The sequence below is a fragment of the Protopterus annectens genome, chromosome 2.part2 (assembly GCF_019279795.1).
Source record: "Protopterus annectens isolate FY-2018-M chromosome 2.part2, PAN1.0, whole genome shotgun sequence".
Classification (NCBI taxonomy): domain Eukaryota; kingdom Metazoa; phylum Chordata; order Ceratodontiformes; family Protopteridae; genus Protopterus; species Protopterus annectens.
The window spans coordinates 360985350-361010785 of NC_056730.1; the positions used below are offsets into that span (position 1 = coordinate 360985350).

The 25436-nt window shown below is 36.8% G+C and overlaps 1 long non-coding RNA gene across 1 annotated transcript in view; it reads right to left on the bottom strand.

Annotated features, from left to right (window-relative positions):
- Positions 1–12867: 12867 nt before the first annotated feature.
- Positions 12868–25436, bottom strand: part of LOC122796018 — a 200748-nt gene continuing 188179 nt past the window's right edge. The window contains exon 2 of the long non-coding RNA XR_006363887.1: positions 12868–13066. This is a non-coding gene — a long non-coding RNA (uncharacterized LOC122796018). The remainder of the gene's footprint in view (positions 13067–25436) is intronic.

A 25436-nucleotide genomic window follows, 5' to 3' on the forward strand; every position in this document is an offset into this window, starting at 1 on the left:
TTTTCTTTTTGGGGCTTTTGTCCCTCCATTATTGTTGGCTTTGTCCAGATTTCTTGAGCAATGAAGTTGAGAGGTATTTCAGTAAGTTCTTTGTAAAATCTGTAGATTTCTGGTAAATTGTTGTGTAGTACAATCACTAAATAATGACAGGCATGTAAGCTTCAGACTTTGTAGCAATCAAAAATACATGCTAATGCAATGATTGTTATTCTAGCAACTTTCTAAATTTATAAGAAAAAGATTTAAAATCTGTTCCTGATTTTGTGTTTTTGTCTCTTGATTCTTTAGCTAAGAGGTTGGGGTAAAGGGGAGTATTACTGAGCTGCACTTTGTGAGGTGAGCAGCAGTACCCTGAGATATATTTCTGAGCCATTATTTATAGATCTACTCATTCACAATGTTGCATGCAAATATCCACGGTGTACAGTCATAAAACTTACTGTAAGTGATGTTTTGAGTATGTGTGTGTGGGGGGGGGTGCACGTGCGAGCGTACATGTGCACACAGAGGCATACTTCCCAACTGTCCCTGATTTTTTTTGTCATATTTGTGATCTGTTCCTCATAAAACTTGTGGTTCTCTGGTAATGATTTTTGGACTGCATTCACTCAGTTATGGCAAATGCGATTTGTAGACCTCATACCCTTCAGAAAATCTCTGCTAATACAAAACCTATTAAACTAGCAACTTTCTAAAAATTTAACAAAAATATTTAAAATCTATTCCTAATTGCTGGTCTTTGTCTCTGATTCTTGCATCAAGGGTTTGGGACGGCATGAAGTGAATTGGATTGTACTGCATGGCTATCAAAGTAGAAGCCAAAAATGCAAATGTAGGTAATTATTTATGTATTTGTTCACATATCCGATCACAATCAAACATCTGAGGTGTACAGTAGACTGAAAATGATAGGTGTGTGTGTGTGTGTGTGTGTGTGTGTGTGTGTGTGTGTGTGTGTGTGTGTGTGTGTGTGTGTGTGCGTGTGTGCGTGTGTGTGTGTGTGTGTGTGTGTGTGTGTGTGTGTGTGTGAATTCTTGGTTCCGGCATGCCAGACTAGTTATTGTGTAGTGGAAGGAATTGATTGTAGAAAACAGGAGCATCATCAGCTGAGCCTTGTTCTTTGGGTATAATCTTTTGTTTCCTTGCTTTGTTGACTGTTGACAATGTGTTTATTATATGGCTCTGAATAAACTGGACAGTATGAAGTCTCCTAGTTTAATGTTAGTATTTTAGTTATGAATTCATTTTCAAATTTAACTTGTTTACAGACACACTGGAGTGAAATGTACTGTGCTTAGCAGAAACAGTTTGTCTTGCACTTAGTGCAAATGCGTGAGGCTATGGACTGTTAATGAGTGCTTCTTGTAGTGCAGGATTTGATTCATTCGGCCTTTGTTTGTCTGCGGTATTAGACTGACCAAGTCACTTCATCAAATATTGTTCCTAGGCTACCACTGAAAAGTGACACATGTCCAGTGCTCTGTCCCAGGCTGTTAACAAGTTGTCTTTTGAATTCCTGAACCCTTCACGTAGTCACTAATTACTGATACACTATATGCTATTTGACTGTGAATCAAAGCATACATCTTATAATGCAATGGGTTGCCAGAGACATTTCTAATAAACATGAGTTTCAATGGAAGAAAGTTTCCTGTTGTTCATGCTAAGTCTGTTTTCAATGAGAGTGCTTTGTTTTTCTTTTGTTTAGCAAATTTCTGTCTGTGTTTTTGTTGTAAACACTGAAATACAAATTTTTAATTTAAACCAATCTCTGCAACCATTGTAAAAGTAAATAAAATAGTACACATACTGACAGTTTAGAATAATGTTTATGGCAATGGGGGGATACAAGTAATAAGATATTGGTATGGCTGGGAAACCCAAACTGGTACCTTGCCTAAGGTTCTTTTTGACCATGATATAATTCTGGTCACCACAGATCAATATCTACCTTTCATATGTAGTTATTACAGCACAAGAGTTTAGAACATCCAGGAGCAATCTACGTCTAAAACCTGCCAGTATCAGTGGTTCACCAGGAAGCACATTCACCATTACTTTGGAAAGATCAGAAGGCTGTAGGGTCTTTTCCCGCCTTGGGTACTTAAATTAATTTTCCAGTACTGACACTGAAGTGCATCTTAAGGGGAGTTGCTGCACTCCCTTGAGATACCATCCTTCAGATAAGATGTTAAACTAAGGTCCCATCAGCCTGGGTTGGTGGTAGCTCAGGTAAAAGAGTAGGAGATGCTTTACTTGTAAAATACTATATACATTTTTGCATAACTTACACATTCAGTTTCGTATTAAAAATATTTACATTTTTCATATTGTCAGAATCACATTGTCATGTCATAAAAAACTTTATTATTTTTTTTTACCTTTTAACCTTTCCTTTTATCCCCCTTTGTTTCTTCTATAACATTCTTTTTATTTCAGCTAATACATCTTAATCTTCTCTATTTTATACAATAATCTATCACATCCTCTTTTCCATGATTCCCATTTTGCTACAAACAATATTTTGTCTGTCAGTTTCACATTCCATTCCTTTTTCATATTTTTCAGACAATGGCATATCTATATTTATATTACTGAATCCTTCTCATTTATATTCATTTTAAAACTTTCTCTACAATATTTAGCTCTTGTTACATTCCAAAAAACAATGTTTTATTGTCTCTTCCTCATTATATTTCCTTTCTTCTATTACTTTATATTTCATATCTTATCCAGCAAAATTCTCCATGGAAAATCTTCTGCCTCATAAAACATCTCACATCTTTTCCTACTGTTTCTACAGCATCGTTTACCTCATCCTTTAATTCTTTCTATGGATACACTAAGTAATTGTTTTTTCCTGATCATGTTATACCATTACTTTCTATTTCATTTCAATCAATTTCATTATATTTTAGCTTCCATAGCTTAACTTTCCTTTCATATTATTTCTATTCCACCTTCTGGTGCTTACTGTATTTTCTTCCCCCTTCATTTTCCATATTTTTTCATATTTTACCTACAATATGCTCCCATCATTTTTGTTTCTCTTTTTCATTCCTTGGACCCAATTCTAAAAGACGTGCTATCAGTGTAAGAACACTTACACTGGGATCAGGCTTTGAGTAGGTATTTTGGAGTCTTGCCACCTGGTGTAAGTCTGATTATAGACAGGCCTTACACCAAAGTAAGTCACTTATACTGAAAGCAAGTCTTTTGGAATCAGGGCAGACTTGAACTGAGAGCAACTCTTTTGGAATCTGGTCCCTTATTTTACAAAATACATGAATTTACATGAAATAGCATTTTTTTTATTCAAACCTCTTTCTTGTTTTTATTATATATTGCCACTCTTTAACTGGGTTCAGTCTTCACCCTCAAATAAAACTGAACAATAGCTTTAACAGTGCTTTCTCCATCTTAGCTGGAAATGGCTGCCTACAAGATGCTTGACATGACCTATACTGAAACTAGTAATGCCAATATAACAATACTGAAACTCACAAATTCCAGAAACACAGTATTCCAAACTGCCAGACTTGCACCCCCCCCCCCAAGACCCATGTAAGAACTTGTTCCTGTGGACTTTCAGTTTTTGGCATGTTATGATGTTTTGTGTTTCTAAAGTTGGGAGATTTGATGTTGTTATGTCAGTGTAACCAGTTCTGGTATCAGAATATCTGATAGACAACCACTGAAAACATGGACATCCCCATCCTACACCTAAAGAATGCTGGTTTTCCCCACTATATAAATATTTAGCATGTATACCTTTTGTCTTAAATGTGAAATAAAAACTTTCCACCAAATCAGCAACTTTTTAATTTCTTCCATTTTACTCTCCATTGTCCTATTATAAAGCTACAGGTCCCAAATAGTTGTGGTCACCCCATTTATGCTAAACCAACCTGGTGGCATCAGCAGGCTCCAGTCAGGGTGAACAGAAAGAAATCTAAATGGATTAACTTGAGAGTAAAGATGGCTCTGAGAGCATTAGAGCCCTTGATGGTATTTTTTCCCTTGGTAAGATAACATATAAATTATAACAAGCAAAAATAAAAAAATCAAGTTTTAAAAAATGCTTCTTCTCCAGTAATTTTTCTCAAAGGAGCTTTATTTGAATAAGAGCTTGTATCTATCAATTTCATCAGATCCAGGACAACCATTTGAGAATAATTCAAATATATGCAGTTTTACAATGGGAAAGGGATGGGGTATTCATTATAACTGACTAGAAAATATGAGTTTCCTGGCTGGAGGGAGCAGATTAATTCCATTGGATGAAATAATTAATCTAATCTGCATGTGGGTTATTGAGTGGGTGGGTTTCTTTTAGTTTAGTCAATGAGAAGCTTATATCCCACCCTTTTCTCTTTAAAAACACGTTTACAATATTTCTACATTTTTTTACACAACAGTAATCTTATCTGGGCTAAACCATATTCCCTAGAAGCTATTCCATAGATGCTCTTCCTAGATGTATAATTTCCTAAAAGCTAAGCCTATTTGTCAATATATTGGCTGATGTATTATACTTTCATACTCTCAAAATTTTGCTCTCAATCTACTCATTTCTTTTTTGTTATGATGTATGAAGGTTTTTTCTTAATTTCATTAAACCTCTTAATATTCAATTTGCTTAACTATAATCCAGCTTTTTAAAGATTTTTTCAATTCCTACCACAATCTCATTCATCAAAGCTTTGATTTTAGCCACAATAACCAAATCATATGTATACCACAATCACATAGATATTACAATTTCTTTTTCCATCCCACATCTTGCTTCTGACATGCCTGTACATGTTTGTATTATTGCATTCATCACAGATATGAAAGAATGTGCTCATGAGCATTCTTGTTTTAATTCCTCTTTTGATTCTTATTTTGCTTGCTTTCCATCCATTTACCATAACTTTTACTATAACTTTCACCTAGAAGTTTTTATAACACATTCTTATTACATTCGCTATTTTCCCAGTCCCATAGCTCTTTAATATCTTCCACACTCCTCCATGGTTTACCCTGTCAATCAGTTTTGCAACCTCATGTTATTAATCTTACCTCATTGTTTTCTTTCAAAATCGTATCTACCACTTCTTTTACTGTTGCAAACATTTCTTCTACTATCTTCCTTTTATATCAAAACTTATCCCATTTAAATTCATCCAATACTTTCTGCATTCTTTTTTGCATTATTTTCATAAAAAATATAATCTGTATTGCTTATGTTATTGGCCTCCAACTTTTTATATCTTGTCTTTTATCTGTTTCCCCATATAAATTTAATCACACCATTATATATCTCTCATTTTCTAACACCTTTCTCCAACCACTTATTCAATATTTTTGTGAACACTCTTTTCTCACTTTTGCACATTTCTTTATAATGGCCATAGCTCAATCCCTCCAGTCTTGGATCTGAATCCTTTCTTCTCTCCCTTACAATTTCCAAATATCCTTTTCAACTTCCAATTTTCTCCTTCACCTTCTTCTTATTCATGCATTCTACTTACATGCATTTAAACCATCTCTATAATTTCTTCCTGTTTAGATTTTATATTGCCTTCTTTAGATAATATTGCATTTCTTTTTCATTCTCCTCTTTTAGCGTCTCTCCCTAAAATAAGTGAAATGTCCTCTTTTTTATCTTTGGATTCTCCCTATTGTTCATACAATTCTTTTCCTAGTCCTCTTATTCTGTCACTACCTTGTTCTGTTTCTTTTTAATTCCTTTGCAGGATTTCTATATATTCTATCCTTCATATTGTTTTCATTCTGTTTTCAACTTCTCAATTTTTGATATGTTCCTTAAGCACCACACAGCAATATGTCCAATGTTCTTTACCAGAACTTTCCACATTTTTCCTTCATTTTAATATTTTTGCTAACCTCAAAAGATATCCTTTTTATTCTTTCCTCCTTCTTTATCATTTCCCTATAATCTTCAACTATAGACCATACAGTTCTACGTTTTGAAAATTCCACTATTTCTGCCTCATCACTTCCTATATATCTTTTGAATATATTACACAATCTATTTCAGCTTAAAAAAAATCTTCATCAGTATATCCAGTCCCTGTTTTACATATTTTCAACCCTGTACATTTTATTAACTCTTTTATTTCCTTAATATATTAAGCTATTTGTCCTCATTACTTCCTTAAGTTACAACTGAAGTCTTTCACCACAATTATTGACATATTTACTATTACATATTTATTTATTAAACTATCTTCTTCCTTTAAACATATCTGGGTATGCATATATTACTACTAATCTCACTACTAATCTCACATATATTTCACTTCTCATACCACATATTATCACCCTCCCAGGTACAACTACTAACATCACTTCAGATATTTTTATTTCCTCACTTACAATCAGAACCTCTATCCTCAAACATATCTCATTTCCTACTAACCATAAATTCTTCCTTCTCCATATTCCCTCAACTTTTTCTCATTTTCCTTCTTTATACACCATGTGTCAAACAAGCAAATCACATCCATACTTAGTTGCTTACACCATTCAGTCAATAATATGTTTAAGATACTGTTTTGCATGCAATTTATATAATCATCCTTTATTGTCTGTATCTTTACTTCCATTTTCTCTTTCTTTTCCTAACCATCCCTAACTGATTTTTCATCATTTTGTTATTGCATTTTATAGTTTCCAACTCTCCCTCCCCTACTTCATCATTTTCTAGTACTATGTACTGCATTATTATTTTTAACTTGTGACTGAGACCGCTCTGTATACAGACCATCCCTTCATTTCATTTACTCTATCCATTCCAGTATTTTCTACAGTCTCTTCTTCACTTATTCCCCATAATAGTTTCCTCTTCTCAAACATCTTCAGTAAGACTTTCAACTAATTGTCTATCTGCTCTACTATTTTCTTTTCAATTTTCCTATCTTGTCTTAACAAAAAACAGTCAAACCAGAAATGTCTATTTTCATTACGTTTTCTAAATATTTGTCCACAATTCCTGGTCATATACCCCATTTCCCTACATTTTCCACATCTTCTGTATTAAATCATGCACCAAATTTGTTTTTCCCTAATAAATAAATAAATAAGCTTTAGGTTGTCACCAGTATATAAACATACCCTCTTTTCCCACTGTGATGACTGCGCCCTGGCCCAGCAATCAAGGAACCTCAATCCTCACCATATAAGAGGTCTCATATAAGAGGAAAGGATAACAAATACACACAGTAAAGTACAATTTCCATTAAGTGCACACAGAAATCACAGTCAGTCTGGGACTGGTTGCTCCCTTGCTCCCCGGGTCCCCAACAAGACTCCCTACTGGCACAGCTATAGGGTCCAGATCTCAGCCTAGCTGGCAAGCTAACCTCCAGTACCTTCTCTGTCCAACCAGTGCTTCGTGTCCCTGCCCAAGTAGCTGACACACACACACACACACACACACACACACACACACACACACACACACACACACACACACACACACACACACACACACACACACACACACACACACACTCTCACACACACACACACACACACAATTTGAAATAAGTATTTATAAAACTTCACAGACACTCCTGGGAAATGCTGACACAGATTCTCCAGCTGTGCCCCTTTACCCAGACTATACAGTAGTAATTACTGCCACCACCAGCTAATAATTATCAGCTACCCAAAGGCCCTTAAAAGGGTGTCCAATTATTACTGTGCAATATTATTATCCAATTGGTAAGTGTGACTAATCAGTCAAGGCTTATTAGAGTGGCCTTGTACAATAAACTCTATAAATATGCAATGTACTCTAAAGCTTAACTTATTGCTACACAAACCAGCCACAGGTAAAATGTTTTTTAAATATTTAATAGTAAATACTAAAAACACAAGACAATACTACTACACCACAGTGCTATTCAAGAGTTCAGAGATCACACAGAAACTTAAAATAAATCTGTAGTACAGTTCTGACATAACAGAAAAACACTTAGTCTAATCTTTATAGTCCTAGCTATTTCTATAAGAAACCACACTTCTAAGATAACTTACTTAAGACAACAGGCAGTGCTGTAGGTTAGATGTCCAAGATCAAAATGCTTAATAATCTCTGGTTCTCACTGTTTAAATTGAAACTGCAGTTCTGCTAAAATATTACATCATTTGTTTACACCCTTCCTGGAGTTCCCAGGCTGCACATTAACTGCATTTACATTCTTTTACACTTAGAGCAATAAAGGACATTCCACATGCAAATTCTGGTCATTAACTTTAGCCTTAAAACAATAGGCAGGATGCTTACTCCAGACTCATCGTCTCCACATTCTAACTTCAAAGGACACATAAAACATCATTTTAATTTCAAAGAACATTTGAAATGCTTGGCTTAGTTTTCCTTACAGCAGATGGTTCATACAATCTTGAAGTTCACATTTACAGTGTTTTCTTTCATTTAAGAACAAAAGCATGTATTTTACATTTATATTTACAAGTGCCAGAATTATGTATCAAATTCTATTTGACTAAGCTGGCAGCCTTCACCCTTCTCTACCAGTCTTCACACCCACATGACATTATTATATTTGGTACATGCTGCATTTTCCCTTCATTCTCATTCCACTCATCCTCCATTCCAAACTTTTCTTTCATCATGCACTTTCTTAACACAATGTACTTTACTACAAAAAGAAAAAAGTTCTTAACTTGGATTACTATACTTATGTTGTTTTGAACTATACATTTAATTTTCTGTTTAAATGAATGCTTAATTTCTAAAATAGAAACATTTTCCATGGTGACTGCATTAGGTAGAATCTGTAAAGGGTACCACAAAGTATACACAATCTGTACACTTACTGTAACCTTCAGAGTGAATAGACAGCACAAACATTGTGGTAGGGCTGTTCTTGAATTTAGAAAGTACACACAAAGTACACTTTTTGGTAAGTTTTATGAATCCATCCTACAATTTTGTTTTCTCTGCTTCATTCATGTGTTCTACTAACAAATGTTTCAAATATCACTTCACAAAAATCTTCATCACCTAAGTGAATTAATACTCTTCCATTGTAAATCAAAACTCAGTGGAAAAATAACGTTATCCATAATGTCAGACTTGATAATTACTTCACATCTTTTTTTCTGCTTCTTACTGACTGGATCACAATTATAGCAGGAGTCTTTGTATTTCTCCTTTCATTTTTTTTTAATATAAGTTGCTTGCAGATAATTTCTGGCTTTCCCTCCAGCCATGAACATGATAAATCAGGTATTGGAGAAAGAAATACTAAACACAGACCCTAGGCCTTAACAGTGGCAAAAGACGTACCCTTTTATAATACGCTGTGCTTTTCATTACCGGTGTTTGTTTTTTTAAGTACACACAGCTGTTATGTAGTACATAGAGTATGTTCACATTGTCGTTGATTTTTATAATCCTTTCATACTTCATCTTCTGGCTTCTTTTAGACTCCAAAAGTTTCTTAAGGGTTTTGTAAGTTTTCAGAATATTGATCCGAAACTATTTTATTAATTGTTTGGAAAAATTTAACAGAACTCTTTGCAAAACACATAGACAGTCCACCCATCTCAAAACTACATTGCAGAAGGTTGTACATTTTCTGTAATGCTGTTCGGAATGTCACAAAATATTGCTTTTTGTTACCTCCTTAATCAGGTGATGAGCATCTGCTAGCACCATCTACATTTCTTCTGGTAAACAATAGATGGGAATAGGTTTTTAGGTTGCCCCTTTATATAAATTTGACTTTTATTACAGGATACTTTTGTGTGTGTGTGTGTGTGTGTGTATGTGTGTGTGTGTGTGTGTGTGTGTGTGTGTGTGTGTGTGTGTGTGTGTGTGTGTGTGTGTGTGTGTGTTACTGTGGCATGCAAATAAATAAAAGATCAATATGACTTGCAACTGCTAAGGGCAAAAGAAAATATTGCTTCATGTATGCTAAAGAACGTATATAGACATAATTTATTAATAGTAAAGAAAAGGAGAATGTTTGCCTTGCCCTGAATACTGCTGCCACTTTTTCACTCTCTAGAAATCTAGTGCAAGCTGTGCTTCGGTAGTCCAGCACTTTATTTCAAAACTGTGGTTTTCAAGTGTGTAACAAATCAAAATGAAACCAGAAAGTTTTAATAGGTTCATAGGTATGTACTAAGCTAATGACCACTGGGGTCTTTTTAAGACTAGCCATGCATCTGAAATCTCTGACAAGTTCTGCTACCCTTGTCAGTGAAAGCAGGTGCTTAGGAGATGAAATATTTACAAGCTGGGACTTGGGAAATGAACCATTTACAGGCTACTCGTGTCCATTATTGAAAGTTTAGATACAGCAGCACTCCTTTGAGCATTGTGAAACATCCTAACAGTGTTATAACACAGATCTTTCCACTACTGAATGCTATACTCATTTAATCACATACAGTACAGTGCCTAGAAGTTGTACTTTTCAACTATGCAAATGTGTATTTGTGAAAACAATCTTTTGTTTTTTTTTCCTTAATCAAAAATTAAATCTTGTACATTGCATGCTTGTGATGATTTTATTATTCTTTGAATCATGCCAAACCAGTTCATTACTATTCCGTAATGCTAGTCTCTGGATGGCTAACAGCTGTATTGTACTGCTCACTGAATGGCAATCAAACTGCATTAATTCAACTCCTCAAATGTGCAGTGGTAAAAGCAATGTCATTTCTTGTTTTATGTATTGCAAAAAACTGAATATTATTTCTGTATGATCATTTTTCTCTGTCTGAGGCATCAGGTACCAGTTTGCTTTGACTGTCTTTTTATTCTGGTCATGATGTGGATACATGTCATATCATTCTGGCATGTAAAGCATAAAAGCAGCATGCAAATGTGCACAAATAAAATCAATGTAATTTATTGAGCGCAAAATAAAGCATCTGTAAATGTGTATCTCAAAGGGGGAATACAGACTGCCCTTCAAGTCATTTGATACTTAACTTTTGAGGTTCTGCTCTATCGTTTCACCTAATGTACCCTGACTGTATAGATGTTCACAGATCACAGCAGAATAATGTCAGTATAAAAGTGAATCAAATATACTTCAGAGAGCTGCAGCTCACTAGATTCAGTTAAATTTGTCACACACCGCTTTAGTCTGTGCATCTGAATCATATATGTGCTTTCATTTTACATCTATATTTCCCCATTAATAATTTTCTTCGGTTTTCTTGCAACTCACCCTCCCATATTAGCTCATTAAATTTCTTCTTCTTCCCGTTTAGGTAAATATGATTTTACTTTTGTTAGCTAAAATTGTGCTTTTTTTTTCTTTATAGATAAAATCATATTTTTCTTTACATAATCTCCAGTTAATCCATCCATCCACACACCCCAATTTTCCCATTCATGGGATCTGTGAATATCATTTAGACCCAATATTCACACCGCCAGGTGACTAACCCACTACAATATTTCTTCCATATCACACACATGCAAGCAACCACTCTCTCACCTACTGCCAATTTAGAGTGTTCAAGACACCTACTGCATGTCTTTGGAATGTGAGAGGAAACTGGAGCAGTCAGAGAAAACACAAAGAAAACTTGTAAACTTCAGTTAATGTCATTCCATTTCTTTAGCTCCAGTTTAACCCTTGCTAGAAATGAAGAGCTGTTTAAACTACTCAGGCTTCCAGTGCCGTTATCTGACGCTGGTCATGCTTCTGCCTATGTCTATTTATTCAGATTCTTTTTTAAATATTTAAAATTATTATTTTTGGTATCTCATGACATTGTATGCATGCAGCAGCAAAACATCCCAGTGATTACCTCATTGCAGTAAGCATCTTCAGAGACATCACACCTTGATTATTTTTTACAATAAAAGCTTCTGGCAGCACAATATAAACTTTATTTCATCAATTTCTGGCACTATCCACTACATTTATATTTTTTAATGGGATTTCCCTCCACTTCCAGTCAACAATCATCACTTCCATGATCAATCATTCATTCCATGTAAGACAAGTGCCAATCAAAGGAGGCCTACACTAAGACAACTATCAGGTTTTTCGGTGCTGCGATCTTAACCCTACTCCTAGTGGCTAATGAATGTACTACACAAGGGTCTGATATGCCTTCTTCAGTGGCTGGCCACTTTCCCATAAATACTCAATAGAGTCTACTGCATGATTGTGGTTTGGCTGAGAAAAGCATATATCCCTGCACCATACACTACATGTTATGAACCTCTTTTCCACTAGGTACCAACTCTGCAGTGGGCCAAACTGCCACCCTATAGTCAGAATGGGAAAACAGCAAACTAACATTGGCTGCTCATTTCAACCCTCCCCCATTTGATTCCTGCAGCACCTCAGCTCCTAATCAGTCTCGACTAATATAGATTGCATACAGGGTTTCATTCCGCTAGGCAACAGAGAAAGATATCAGATATTTATTTATTTCATAAATTAAAATATTATTATTTTACAAAAATTGAAGGACATCTAGGCCCGAATACTGATGATGTATTATGGCCATTTTCATAATTAGGAATTTTACTACAGCATCTGCGGTGGTGGTGCTGAGGTAGCGTTGTTGCCTCACAGTTAGACGTTGCCCATTCTATTCTCAGTTAGAGCGTCTTCTGTGTGGCGACATGGGTGAATGGACGTTCCTTCATTGAAGGTTGTGCGTTAGGCCCGGCAAGCCAGCACGTAAAACTCTACTGCCAATCATTAGCGGACCGGAGTTCCGCTGTGGCGACCCCTAACCGGGAAAAGCTGAAAGAAACAAACAAACTACAGCATTTTAAATAAATGGTTAGAACATTGTTTAACAATTGCAAGGCCGACCTTTAGTCAGTGAGACAATCCAGCCATCATAGAGATTTAACAAATAATGCAGTTTATTTTTCTTTTGGATTACAGTCATAAGCCTTGATGGTTTATTAATCAGGACATACAGATATAATCCAAATCTCTTATCCTGGTAACTCCAACACATACTTACTCAAAAGGCAATAAAGGGATTGTCTATAGGTGATTTGACAGCTTCATTTTCCAGGATCTGATTGAATTCTTTCCTTGGGGGAAATGAACACAGAATTGTGTTACCTTATTTATCAGCTATGTCACAAATGCAAAAATAATCATAGAACTCCATAACTGTCATGAATAAAATTACATAGTTTCAAATGTTGTTTGCATAGTGTAAATCATCAGGTATTTCAATGAGCTACTTAAACTATGTCCCCAAATCAATCAATCAATCAATCAATCAATAAATAAAGATAAGAAGATTAATTCTGCCAAGGACTATTATATTAAGATAGAATCTTGTTATTGACATATAATATAATGCAATTTAGTAACATGTTTCCTAATATGTAATATTAAGTATCACAGTGATACAATTAAAGTATTACTGAGGTGCAATATTTATTTTTCCATAAATCTCCTGTTAAGTAAGAGTAAAATGACATGAAATGTGAAAACCTTCTGGTATTAATGGCAAATGTAAAAAAGAAGTGAAATTTACAATAAATCACAGAACCTTATCAATGTATTTCCAGTGGACTTCAGATGTTAATTAAATCAATTTCTTGAATATCTGGGAAACCTTATGTCTGGCTTGTGCACAGAAGTACATTTTTAGATTATATGAGAAAGAGTCATGGCACATGTGGAGATCTGAAGTTATAAATTAAATATTATAATATTTAGTCCTTTTATTCATAAAACCTGCTTGCTGACATTCAGAATTTATGAGTTTACTTTTTCGCCACTTTGCCATATTTCTGTGCAGCAGTTGTATCAATACTTTGTGCTAGTTGTAAAGAATCCAAGAGGAACATCATTAACCTTTTCATAAATGATTAGTTCATATTCTGAGGTGTATTTTCACTGGGTCTATATTATGTTATCAAAAACCCATATCATCGAACACCACAACATCGACACACATAGCCCGAACTGCAAATATGCCGAAATCCCTAAACCGCAAATTTTCAAATCTCAAACCGTCGCAGTCGGCTAACATCACCGCTCACTACATAGCCAAACATAATAAACAAAGCACATAAATATATACACTAACCAAACCCTACTTCTAACCCTACACTAAACCTTACATACATTACTATCTATGCACTTACCTTAACCCGCACCCTAACCCTAAGGTCCGTAACTATCGCACACTTACCTTATGGAGCTATACCGCAGACAGGCCAACCATGACACTTCGACATTTTGTGTTTCGCAGTTTTGAACATTTGCCATTACCGTAGTTCACGCAATACGTGTCGGTCTTGTGGTGCTTGCTGAAACGGGTTTTCAATCACGTAATATAGACCCATTTTCACTATGTGTGGTTCTGTTTTTATGTTTAATCCTTAATTCCATTTCAGAATACAATGAATATCATTTTCTATACAAGCATAACGTTAGATGATAAAAATCTTACTAGGTAATCAAAACAGAGAAAAAAGTATTTGCTAATGTGTTCCTTTACTTACCAAAGTAATTGCACTAATGTTGCTGCATTTTAAGATTTCCACAGCCACATATTTAAGCATCTTATAAAGCTACCCTAATTATATATAACATCTATATGTGTTTGATAACCAAAATTATATGTTTAGTAAAAAAGCAAATATCTGGGCAGAGTAAGGCATATTATGTCTAAAAAAATGAAATCAAGACTGCAGTTCACTGAGATGTGCTACATGCCTGCACACTGCTTGCACAGCTTGGCAGCATTGTATAATCACAGAGACTAATTTCATCTCCCAAGCAAAATGGGCAGTGATTCCCTGCAGGTAGCTAAACTCAAGGGTGCATAACTGAGTAGCACAGCATATACACAAGTGGACACATTGTAGTGAAACATGAACACTGAAGTGTAAGATAGAATCCACAGAGTGGCCACATGCCCCCCTGCATGAACCAAAGGAGAACTGAAAACATGATTTCACAGTCTGCTGCAAACCAGGAATATAGAGGCTAAACTTCATGTGATAGGATGTCCTTATGCAGGAAGGAACAAAATGGTACATAATATTTGCAAATGTAGTTGAACAGTATCTACATACATGGAAACCCATCAGATTATATAAAGTTTGGAAAGAGGTGTATAGGAATATTGAAAAATGATGACGCCAACAAGCAGTGGGATGCATAGAAGGACAGCATATAGGTGTGGTGGATGTAGAAGAAAGAAGCAAAGCCAACATATTTTGGTGGTACAGGGTGCACCTTTTCATTAAATACTGGAAAGGGAAGAAGGGAATGCTGAAAGAAAAAGAAGGAAAGGAAGGTGCAGGTTAGTGAGTAGGGAGAGACAGACAGGGGTGAATGTGCTTACCTTAAGATGAGGGGACATGGGAGAGATAGAAACAGAGAATAAACAAATGATAATGGGGAGGGTTGAATAACACACAGGGTAGAAGCCATGACACAAGATGAAGGGGATAAACACAGCTTGGAACAGACTGGTGTATGAGCAGTAACACAACATCAGTCAAGAAGGAAATTTTACTGTGACCCATCACCAGATGTTAAATCAGGGTGACCAGTGGTATGAGCCACATCATTCCTTGCAGTCCACTTCATGGGGCTTTCAATTTTGGACATGTCTCTGCTCTCTGCTACCTCCAACACAGCTTCTCCCACCTGTTTCAGCTGTAGCTGGACTACCTCAGGCAATGAGGGTGGGCTATCTGTCAGTGAGTGTTCAGGACGCCTATCCAGTGAGACAATGTCAACCTCATCACCCTCACATTCCCCAACTACTGCTTAAGCATATGGTGGCCACAGCTGAGCTGTATGCATAACATATCTATCATCCAGATCTACAGGGTAGAAACACAAAGTAAAATTCCACCCAAGCAAGCCTAACTTGCCAGGATACAAGATATATATAAAACTCAGGTCTAGATTTGTCAGTAGAACTATCCCTGCCTTGTCACTAGCCTCTCCTGTCTCTTGGTGACAGTGACATGGCTCATGTCTTGTTCTGCCCATTCTGAAAGAGAATAGTTCAATTCAGAGAATGGCGACACGTATGACATAAGATGCTACAGCAACCTAACAAACTACAGTCTCTTTCTTATATCCCAGTGTCTGCATCCTAGGCAGGAGTTAGGTATCTATACCTTCTGCGTATCCTAATATACCTACACAGAAATATGGCCCTTGTTCATACAGGCAGTGGATGATTATAACAGTGGCAATTCAGGTGGCCAACTGGGGCATGCAGTTCCAGGAGGTCCCATGGCTTGCTACCTAGTTTACTAACCAGGCTATTTAAAATTAAAAACATTTATTTCAAGTTGTTACACTGAGCATTGCTAACATATTTTAGCTTGCATGCTGAATGCAACAATTGCAGATGTTGCAAGTTATTTGTCATTGTTTAAAAAAAAGCATGTAAATGCCACCGACACTTAATAGTAACACTAGGTGACTATCATTATTTCACACAAGTGCAGTTTCAAAGCATGAAGTACTGTTGAAGTCACAGGGGCATATTGTAATAACAAATACAGCCATCTTATCTATGTAGTACATCACAAAAATTTTATTTGAACAAGAGCAGATGATACATAAACAGTAAGGATCTCAGTGTACAGAACATTTTAAGCATTCTCTGCTCTAGGTTCAGAAACAATGGCTGAAGTTTTGAGCTGCCTCCAATAATGGTGTTGAGTAAAGCCCCTGTAAATCATTCGATCTAGTATCAGAATATATCATAATAAACAACAATACTATCTAAGGCAGAGTGAAATCAGACATAATATAAATTCTGTATCTGGATGCTACCCATGCACCAGAAAATGAAGCTAATGCATTGACTACAACAGTATAAACAAAACAAGCAGGTTAGGCAATGTTACATTTGAAGTGTAATTCTGTTGCTCATGCAGGCATGAGGGACTACAATACATCCTGAATTCACGCTTTTTTAAATAACTGTCTAATTAAGCTCTTGCTCAGAGACATTTGCTCTGTAAAAAGTAATCCTTATGTACCATAACCCTAGCATGTATGACTTGTTTTATCCAACAAAGAGGTATGGCAGATCTTCTGAAAACAAATATTATATCTTTTGCAAATTTTCTAAAATGATTGCAGACGTTGCCCAAATTCTTTTCATTCGTTGTAAATGCAGTGGATCTCTGCATGGTATTCTTATAATACTCAGCAAATTAGGTAGCAAGGGGCAAGTGACAGGACTATTCTTGTGATTTATAGTTTCTGGGCATCAGGAAGAGACCTTTAAGTACAAGTTGCACACACATTTATCATATTTATCTATGATAAAGTAGTAGTTTATTCAATTATTGCACAAAGTTTAAGGTGGTTCCACTATGTATGAATGAAATTCAATGTGCTGAGGATTGTAATCCAGAAACTGAATCCCCCAGAAACAAACAGCTGAAAATACACTTTTTAAGTCCCTTTTCCCAGGGGAGCAGGCCTCTGCATCTCCCTGAACTTATATATACCAAGTCCATGGTCACTCCAACTCAAAAAAGGGAGAAATTCCACCTAAAAGAGCATCACTTCTGGCATATATCATAGACAGTGATTTCCTGTGAAGTAATTCTGATCCTTGGTGGGTTAAATTTCAGTCAAATGCAGCTGGAGTTCTTTGTCCACCCATAAGTTACCTGTTTAAGGTATTTAAAGAAATGTTCGAAATTCTATCTTCAGGAAAGTAGTACTGAAGAATTGCATTTGTCAGCAGTCCATATGTTACCAGTAAGCCATTAAACAAATCACTGGCAAATTATAATAATGGTGATTTATTCAGCCACTTGGCCCATACGTGTGTGTGATGGTGGGGGGGGGTGTGCTTAGGAACTTCTTTGGCTTATAAAGTTGTGTTGACTTAAAGGAATAAAGCACCTTACGTTGAACAGGTTGGCATGGGAATAAATACAGTCAATGCTATGGTATACAAATTAATCAAGGGTACTTAATCTGCCACTGCACACAGGGGCACAACAGGTAGTGAAGAAGGTACACTGACATGGGGCAACATTACTCCATTGCATACAGGTCCTTGCATAACATTCAATAAAATTATTTGATATTTTAAATTCTTTGCCATCAACACCTCCACCTGTCAGAGAAACACCTCACAGCAGCCCATACACCTGCATTATGCTAAATGAGATGAATACCTTCCAGGAGGAAGAACAGTTCTACTATTGTACTTAAGAAAAAAAACAATATAGTGTACTTGTCATTCCATTCAGGATGTTATTACCACACATCTGACTCCTATGCACAGAGATTGTTAGAGTGGTGGCACCACATGGCATTATACTGATGCCTACATTGTTCTTTTGTCCTTGTAACTAAGGTCAACACTTCAGCCAAGTCATACAGGCATCAGCCATATGGAAAAGCCTAATAGAGAGATTACCGTCTTGTTTCCCTTCATAGTCCATGCAGATCGTCTCCACTGGGCACTTTCGGAGCTCACCACTGCCATTTGAGGAGTAAACTAGTGGCTGAGAATCATGCATACAATTTGATTTCTAAACTGCAATGTTGTGCAGCTTGCAGCTATGCAGAAGCATGACATGCATACTCACTCAGGCCTCCTGCATGAACAAGCAGCTACAGGATGACAGAGGCAAACCTCAGCACCAAGCTGTGCTTAAAGCCACAGATGTCTGACAATGAAATGAAGTAATTCATAGAGATTCTAGGCCTTGGCCTCATTCAGTGATGCAAAGTAGGTATATAGTTGCATTGTTAAAGAAGACATGATGCTTTACATTGCTAGGGAAGACATGAACATGCTAACTCACATATTTGGAAAGCTATTTTGAAGAATTACACAGCAGTGTTTAAAGAAATAGCAACACTTTCAACACTAATAGTTAGCTCCTCTGAGGAGATGTCCAGTGCTCTGCAAGTGCATGGTAAGCTATCTTTGCTTACTCTCTTCTATATATGCACTGTTGTACAGGTACGTACGTAATCCCTAAACAATTGTGTAATGTGCACATATATTGTGCTGGCAATAAGACAGCCTATGATGTCAAAATAAACTGGCCCTGTATATGCCTGTTATTTTCTAGTAAAAAGGTACACAGTGTCCTCATTATATGGTGGCCTGTATTGCTGGCTACAGCATTACAGCATTGTTGTGCCTATATATGAATAGACCCCCATCAGAGTATTTTATAGCTGTTTCATCTGTGCTCCTCATGTGTTCCCCAGTGCTAGCACTGCCTTCCTATATACATACCTGTGAAACTTAACAAAGAGGTTGGGTCATGCAGGGAGTGTATGTGAGTCAATGTCTGGCGGATATACCAGTTATATGTCTTCTCATGTATCCCTCCAAAGATACGGCATGACATGGCCAACTCTGCTAGCATAGCATGGTAAAGCCTTGACTAAAGCCCAGCTAACTGTAGAGTTTAAATACTGGCTGCATTGCCTGCTAGGGTGAGCATGGATGTGGATTTGTCAACTTGGCTCTCTTCAGGAAGAGGATCAAGGAGCATGTCTAGGTGCTTATTCCAGCTGTAAAATCCCTAGTGGAGAGCAGAGATCCAGCTGGAGTAGTAACAGATTCAAAGGAGGGTCAAGCTAGTCCTGAGGGAGTTATGCTACCTGCAGTAGAGAGTGATGTGCCCTCAATGACAGTTATTTCACATCAAATCCTTTAATATTTACAGGGTAGGTCCTTAAATCTCCTGGCCTCATATGGGTGATAGCTATACTTTCTACTGTTCACATCTCACCTCCTGGAGAACAAAATAATGGGCTGCATGGGGTGGTGAAATGAGGGGGACGTGCTTGTTCAATATGACATGTTCATGTAACCAACTTTTTTTTTACGTTTTTTTTTTTATTCAACATTTTAAAACACTCACTATAATACATTCACCCAAAAGCACCAATATATATATTTTTTTATAACCAAAGCAGACAGAAGACCGTATATTGAACCAACAAAAGCACCAAATGGTCCAGGAAGCAGCAGCAGGTAACGGCTAAACAAAAAATTTTTTATTAAAGTCTCACTCTCACAAGCGGTTTCACCCTGACTCAATTACAGGGCTTTTTCAAGTGTAACACAAACACCACAAATACCACCCCCATTTAAATATCCCCATACACAAAAAAGCACCAAAAAGGTTTAAAGTGATACACACAATTCCTACGTCACTAAACGTTCACAATGTTTCAAATCAGAAAAATATTCCATTATCAGGTCATAAATAAGGAAGTCATGAGTAAAAAGCAAAAACAATTTTTCAATAGTCCCTCCACATCCTAATTTAACCATTATTTTAAAATACTACAATGGTCCTAAAAATCAATTATAATATATAAATAAATACTACCACATTAATGTACATTGATATTTACAGTTTAAAAACCAATAATGTTGACAAAAGTCACACATTTTACAGTTTCTCAGCTCTCTTAACTAAATAGGGCTTAATAGAAATGTGGTCGTTCAGTCCTGGTGGTTGGGCTGCATTTAATTTTAGCTGCCAGTAAGTTTCCCTGCAGCTTAGCCAATTCTCCCAATCACCACCCCTAGGGTCTACACGAACTTGTTCCAGGATTCCAAAAAGAAAACTTGTATAGTTAGGCTCCATATGCAGGTGTTTGTAGAATGCATTGTTTAAGTTCTTTTTCCTAATCTTATACGTATTCTCATAAATACGTTTGTTGAGCACCCTTTCAGATTTCCCTACATAAAACCTAGGACAGTCCTTACATAGGGCCAAATATACTTTGCCTCTAGTGATACAGTTACCTTTCCTAAAGTGCACAGTACGTCCCACATAATTATCCAAAGTAACAATTACTTTGTCTGGAATGTATTTACAGTACCCACACCTTCCACATTTTCTTGTTCCCTAATCCCCCTGAAACCTACCTCTATCATTGTTCCTTTCAAAGAGCCTTTTTAAGTTTGTCCGTGTTTTAAAAATAAAATTGGGGTTCTCACCTACCCTATGCCCGATATCTTGGTTGAATTTCAACATTTTCCAGTTATTCTCAATCAGACCTTTAATCTCCCTTGAAGCATTGCTATGTTGTAGTACTAAAGCTCTTTTAAAAATTTGTCCACCTGTAGTAACATCCACAGAAGTGTTCTGTGAAGTACTACCAAACAAGGGAAAGCACTTCACACCCCATCCTTCCATGACCTCATCTACTACCTCTTCAATCAGACTACTAGGGTAACCCCTTGCTCCAAATAACTCCGAGACAAATTTAATTTCAGATAAAAAATCTCCTCTCTCCGAGGTCATTCTGGCAGCTCTAACCATCTGTTCCTTTACAATACTTTTTTTTTCTGTTTCCAAGGGTGGTGACTATTGTATGGAAGGTACACATTACTGAAAGTGTTCTTCCTATGTATCCTAGATGTTAAACTCCCTTTTGTCTAACCTTATATCAAGATAGTCAGTTCCTTGTTGATCGAATTTAAATGTAAATTTTAAAAAGTTGGTAGCTGAGTTAAGAAATTCAATAAAGTTAACAATAGAATCTACTGACCCTTCCCATATTATAAATATATCATCCAAAAAATGTCTATACAACTTTATGTTTTTCCCAATAAACAGAGTTAAATAAATACTGTAGTTCCCATTTTAGGATGACCAGGTTAGCATATATAGGGGCACAAGCTGCCCCCATAGCTACCCCCCTAATCTGTTTAAAAGTCTCCCCCTCAAAATACACAAAGTTGTTTTCCAACACAATCCTCATAAGTTCTACTAATAGGTCTGTGTCAAAACTAAGTTAATGAACTTTTTTTATTCAAAAGTGACCAGAATAAATCCAATCTAGAGCTGAGAAACTGTAAAACTTTTGTCGATATTATTGGTTTTTAAACTGTAAATATCAATGTACATTAATGTGGTAGTATTTATTTATTTTTATTATTTAATTGATTTTTAGAACCATTGTAGTATTTTAAAATAATGGTTAAATTAGGATGTGGTGGGACTATTGAAAAATTGTTTTTGCTTTTTACTCATGGCTTCCTTATTTATGACCCGATAATGGAATATTTTTTAATAATTTTTAGTACTGTGTTTTCTGATTTGAAACATTGTGAACATTTAGTGACCTAGGATTGTGTGTATCACTTTAAACCTTTTTGGCGCTTTTTTGTGTATGGGGATATTTAAATGGGAGTGGTATTTGTGGTGTTTGTGTTACACTTGAAAAAGCCCTGCAATTGAGTCAGGGTGAAAGTGCTTGTAAGACTGACACTTTAATAAAACGTTTTCTGTTTAGCCATTTCCTGCTGCTACTTCCTGGACCATTTGGTGCTTATATATTTTTTTATGTTGTTAACCCTTATTTTAGAATAATATTTAACAGAAGTACACCTTATATATCAGTGCTTAACATAACATTATTTTTATATACATATTGTAACCTTTAAATTTCAACACCATAATACTGAGTCACAGTTTTTTTTTTTTTTCCCCAATCCACACTCTTCTTTGGGAGAGACAGTCATCCATTTTTAACTACAATCCTTGGCAGTGAATATACTCTAAAGAAACATAAGATATAAATTGTGGCATCTGTCCTACTCCCAAGAAACTTGTATAATCCACTCACAAATATTATAAATATTATCATCTGGTAGACATATCCAGTACTAATTCCCATTCATTCCTCACTTTTCTATTTTTCTTATCCCCCTGGGCTGCAAATACATGCATATATATTATCAAAGTATTGACCATCACCATTTCTTCTCTTCAGCTTAATCTGACACATCTAAGACACCTCTCAACCTCTTAGTGCAGGAAACTGAGACAAAGCCAAAACATAATAGTAGAATAAAGGTCCAGAATCAGGGAAAGATTTTCATTTCTGTTCTTATAGACTTATAAAGTTGCTGGAATAACAATTTTTGCATTGGCATGCATTTTGTGAATTTATTCATTAGTTAGTAACACTAATTTGCCTGAAAACCACATATTTTATGAGGAGCAGACCAAAAATATGAGGCAAACATCTGGAAATTCTTTGAAAATCTGAACAGTTGTGAGGGAAGCCTTCCAGCCTTTAGATACAAGATTTTTACCAATTATATCAGATGGAGTAACTGTACTTTTTCTTACTCTCTCTATCCATCTTCCTCTCTTCCTAACTCCAGGAGTATGAACTTGCAATACCCATAACAATCTGACCAATAATGTGATGTACCTAAGTTACCCTTGTGTCTGTAGCAGTCATCCTTTTAGTCTCAGCGATATGCAGTCTATAGCCAGGTCTGCTGTTTTCACATGGGTCTGCATGTCTGCAGGTCCAGGTTGTAGGCAGATGATGGACAGTTTCTGCTCTACTGAGAGTTATGTCCTGCTGCAGACACTCAGGACCTATGTGCACTGTCTTTTGGGGAGATGAAGTGCTGACCAGCCTTTGCAGGATAGGTGTGGTATAAAATGATCCTTGACATTCATGCTGTGGGACGGCTGAATCGCATACTACAACAATGCTATGCATCATATAACAACATGCTACACATGGTAAGGCAAAGGCATGTTCCAGAGTCACTGAGAGGTTGGCCTGGGGGAGGACACAGAATGCTAAAAGAGCCAGAGAAGTTTCTGGTATCCATGTTGGGAGACAAGGATACTGGGTCATCCCTGGAAGATGGGACACTGACATCAGGATGGAACAATCTCTGATTGACGCACCAGGTTAGTAACACTTACTGCAGATTCCTGCACAGCATCACTTCAGAAATAGACATTAAGTTAGCCATACCATATGCTGCCTTATATTTTGTCATGAGTACACCAAGTGGTCTGGCCTGTCAGGGTGAAAGCAGAAGTAGGTTGGGATTGTGTAGTATATCATGGATGGTCACCCTTAGTGTGTATGCCGCAGGGTCACAGCTGTATCCCAAGTATTTGTGCTCATTTCACTGTGCCTTTTGATATCAATTCACACACTAGACCATTGCCATGGTGAAATGTGTAGAAGCTGGGACAGAACAACATGCAGAGGCTAACAAAGATGATGAAACATAAATATATGAGTTACATTCAGATGACACATTGGTAATGTCTGTATCCATCATGCCTGGACAGCATACCACGGTACAACATTAAGACATGGCTTCACACTCAGATGAACTTGAGTCTGTGCAGTCCAAGTACTCGCCATCCCCAGTGAGGGGAATTCCCTGTGCCTGCAAGCACTAGTGATGCTGCCACTCGCCCACTCTCCCACTGTGGCTGTGGAAGCAGATGAGTGCACTGCATCTGACATGGCTATACCCACCATAAATCTGCCTTGAAGGAATGCTTGACATTTTTGTGTGTCTCAGGTGGCCCTGATATGTAAGCAACACTTGCGATCAATCATCAAATGTGACAGACTGTTATCCAGACACAGTTTGCAACTACCTAGTCCATCATGTAGCTGATTGCTGTTATATTTGACATTTATGAGAATGGAGGAGTCCCATGACACTTTAATGACTTGTCTAATAAGGTCTGTGGTGGCACATACTGTTTCCTGGTTTACCTCCCTCTGGAGGAATTCCAGTGTCACCATCACCACTCAGACCGTTAGTGTTTCCCGAGGCAACAGGAAAAACTATCCTCTGGGTGGCCATGCGAGGAAGACAATTGCAAATTACACAGTCTTCACCTAAGACAGGAAGTGTACAACACTGCATCCCCTCATCAGGGGTGGCAATGACATCCATCTCCCATTGACAGAATACTCATTAGTGCACTACATCCAGGTCACAGTCCTGCAGTCTTGCATTATCTCTGCCATAGGAGGCCCTAATTTCTACTTTTCTGAAGTACAGGCTAACACATAAGGTCTTTGGCTAATGAAGTTTGCAGATGACTGCAAACTAGGAGTAATAATTGAAACTCCTAACGATGTGGACATTCTACAAAAGTGCATCACTGAGACAGATGCCTGGTGTCAAAGCCGTGGCCTCAAGCTCAATGCCAAAAAGTGCATTGTCATCCCCTTTGGTAAAAACTCTGTACCCATCAGCTACCACATAGGTGGTAGTCTACTTAACACTGAAAGAGTGATAAGAGACCTTGGGACACAGGTGGACAGTAGTCTCTCCTTTGATAATCACATCACCACAGTAGTCAGGAAATCCTTCTATGTGGCACACCTCATCACAAAAGGTTTCTCATCCAGGAAAAAAGAGGTCATTGTTCCCCTCTACTCATCACTCATTAGACCCATTATAGAGTACAGCTCCACTTTTGGTATGTAACTCACAAGACATCTACAACAACTGGAAAGGCCGCAGAAATACCTCACAAAGAGGATTACCGGTCACAAACAGATGCTCTACGCAGACCGTCTCAAAAAACTCCAGCTTTACTCCATCGCATATCACCTACTCAGAGGTGATCTCTGCCTAACAAACAAAGCTATGTCAAACCCAGAGCTGTT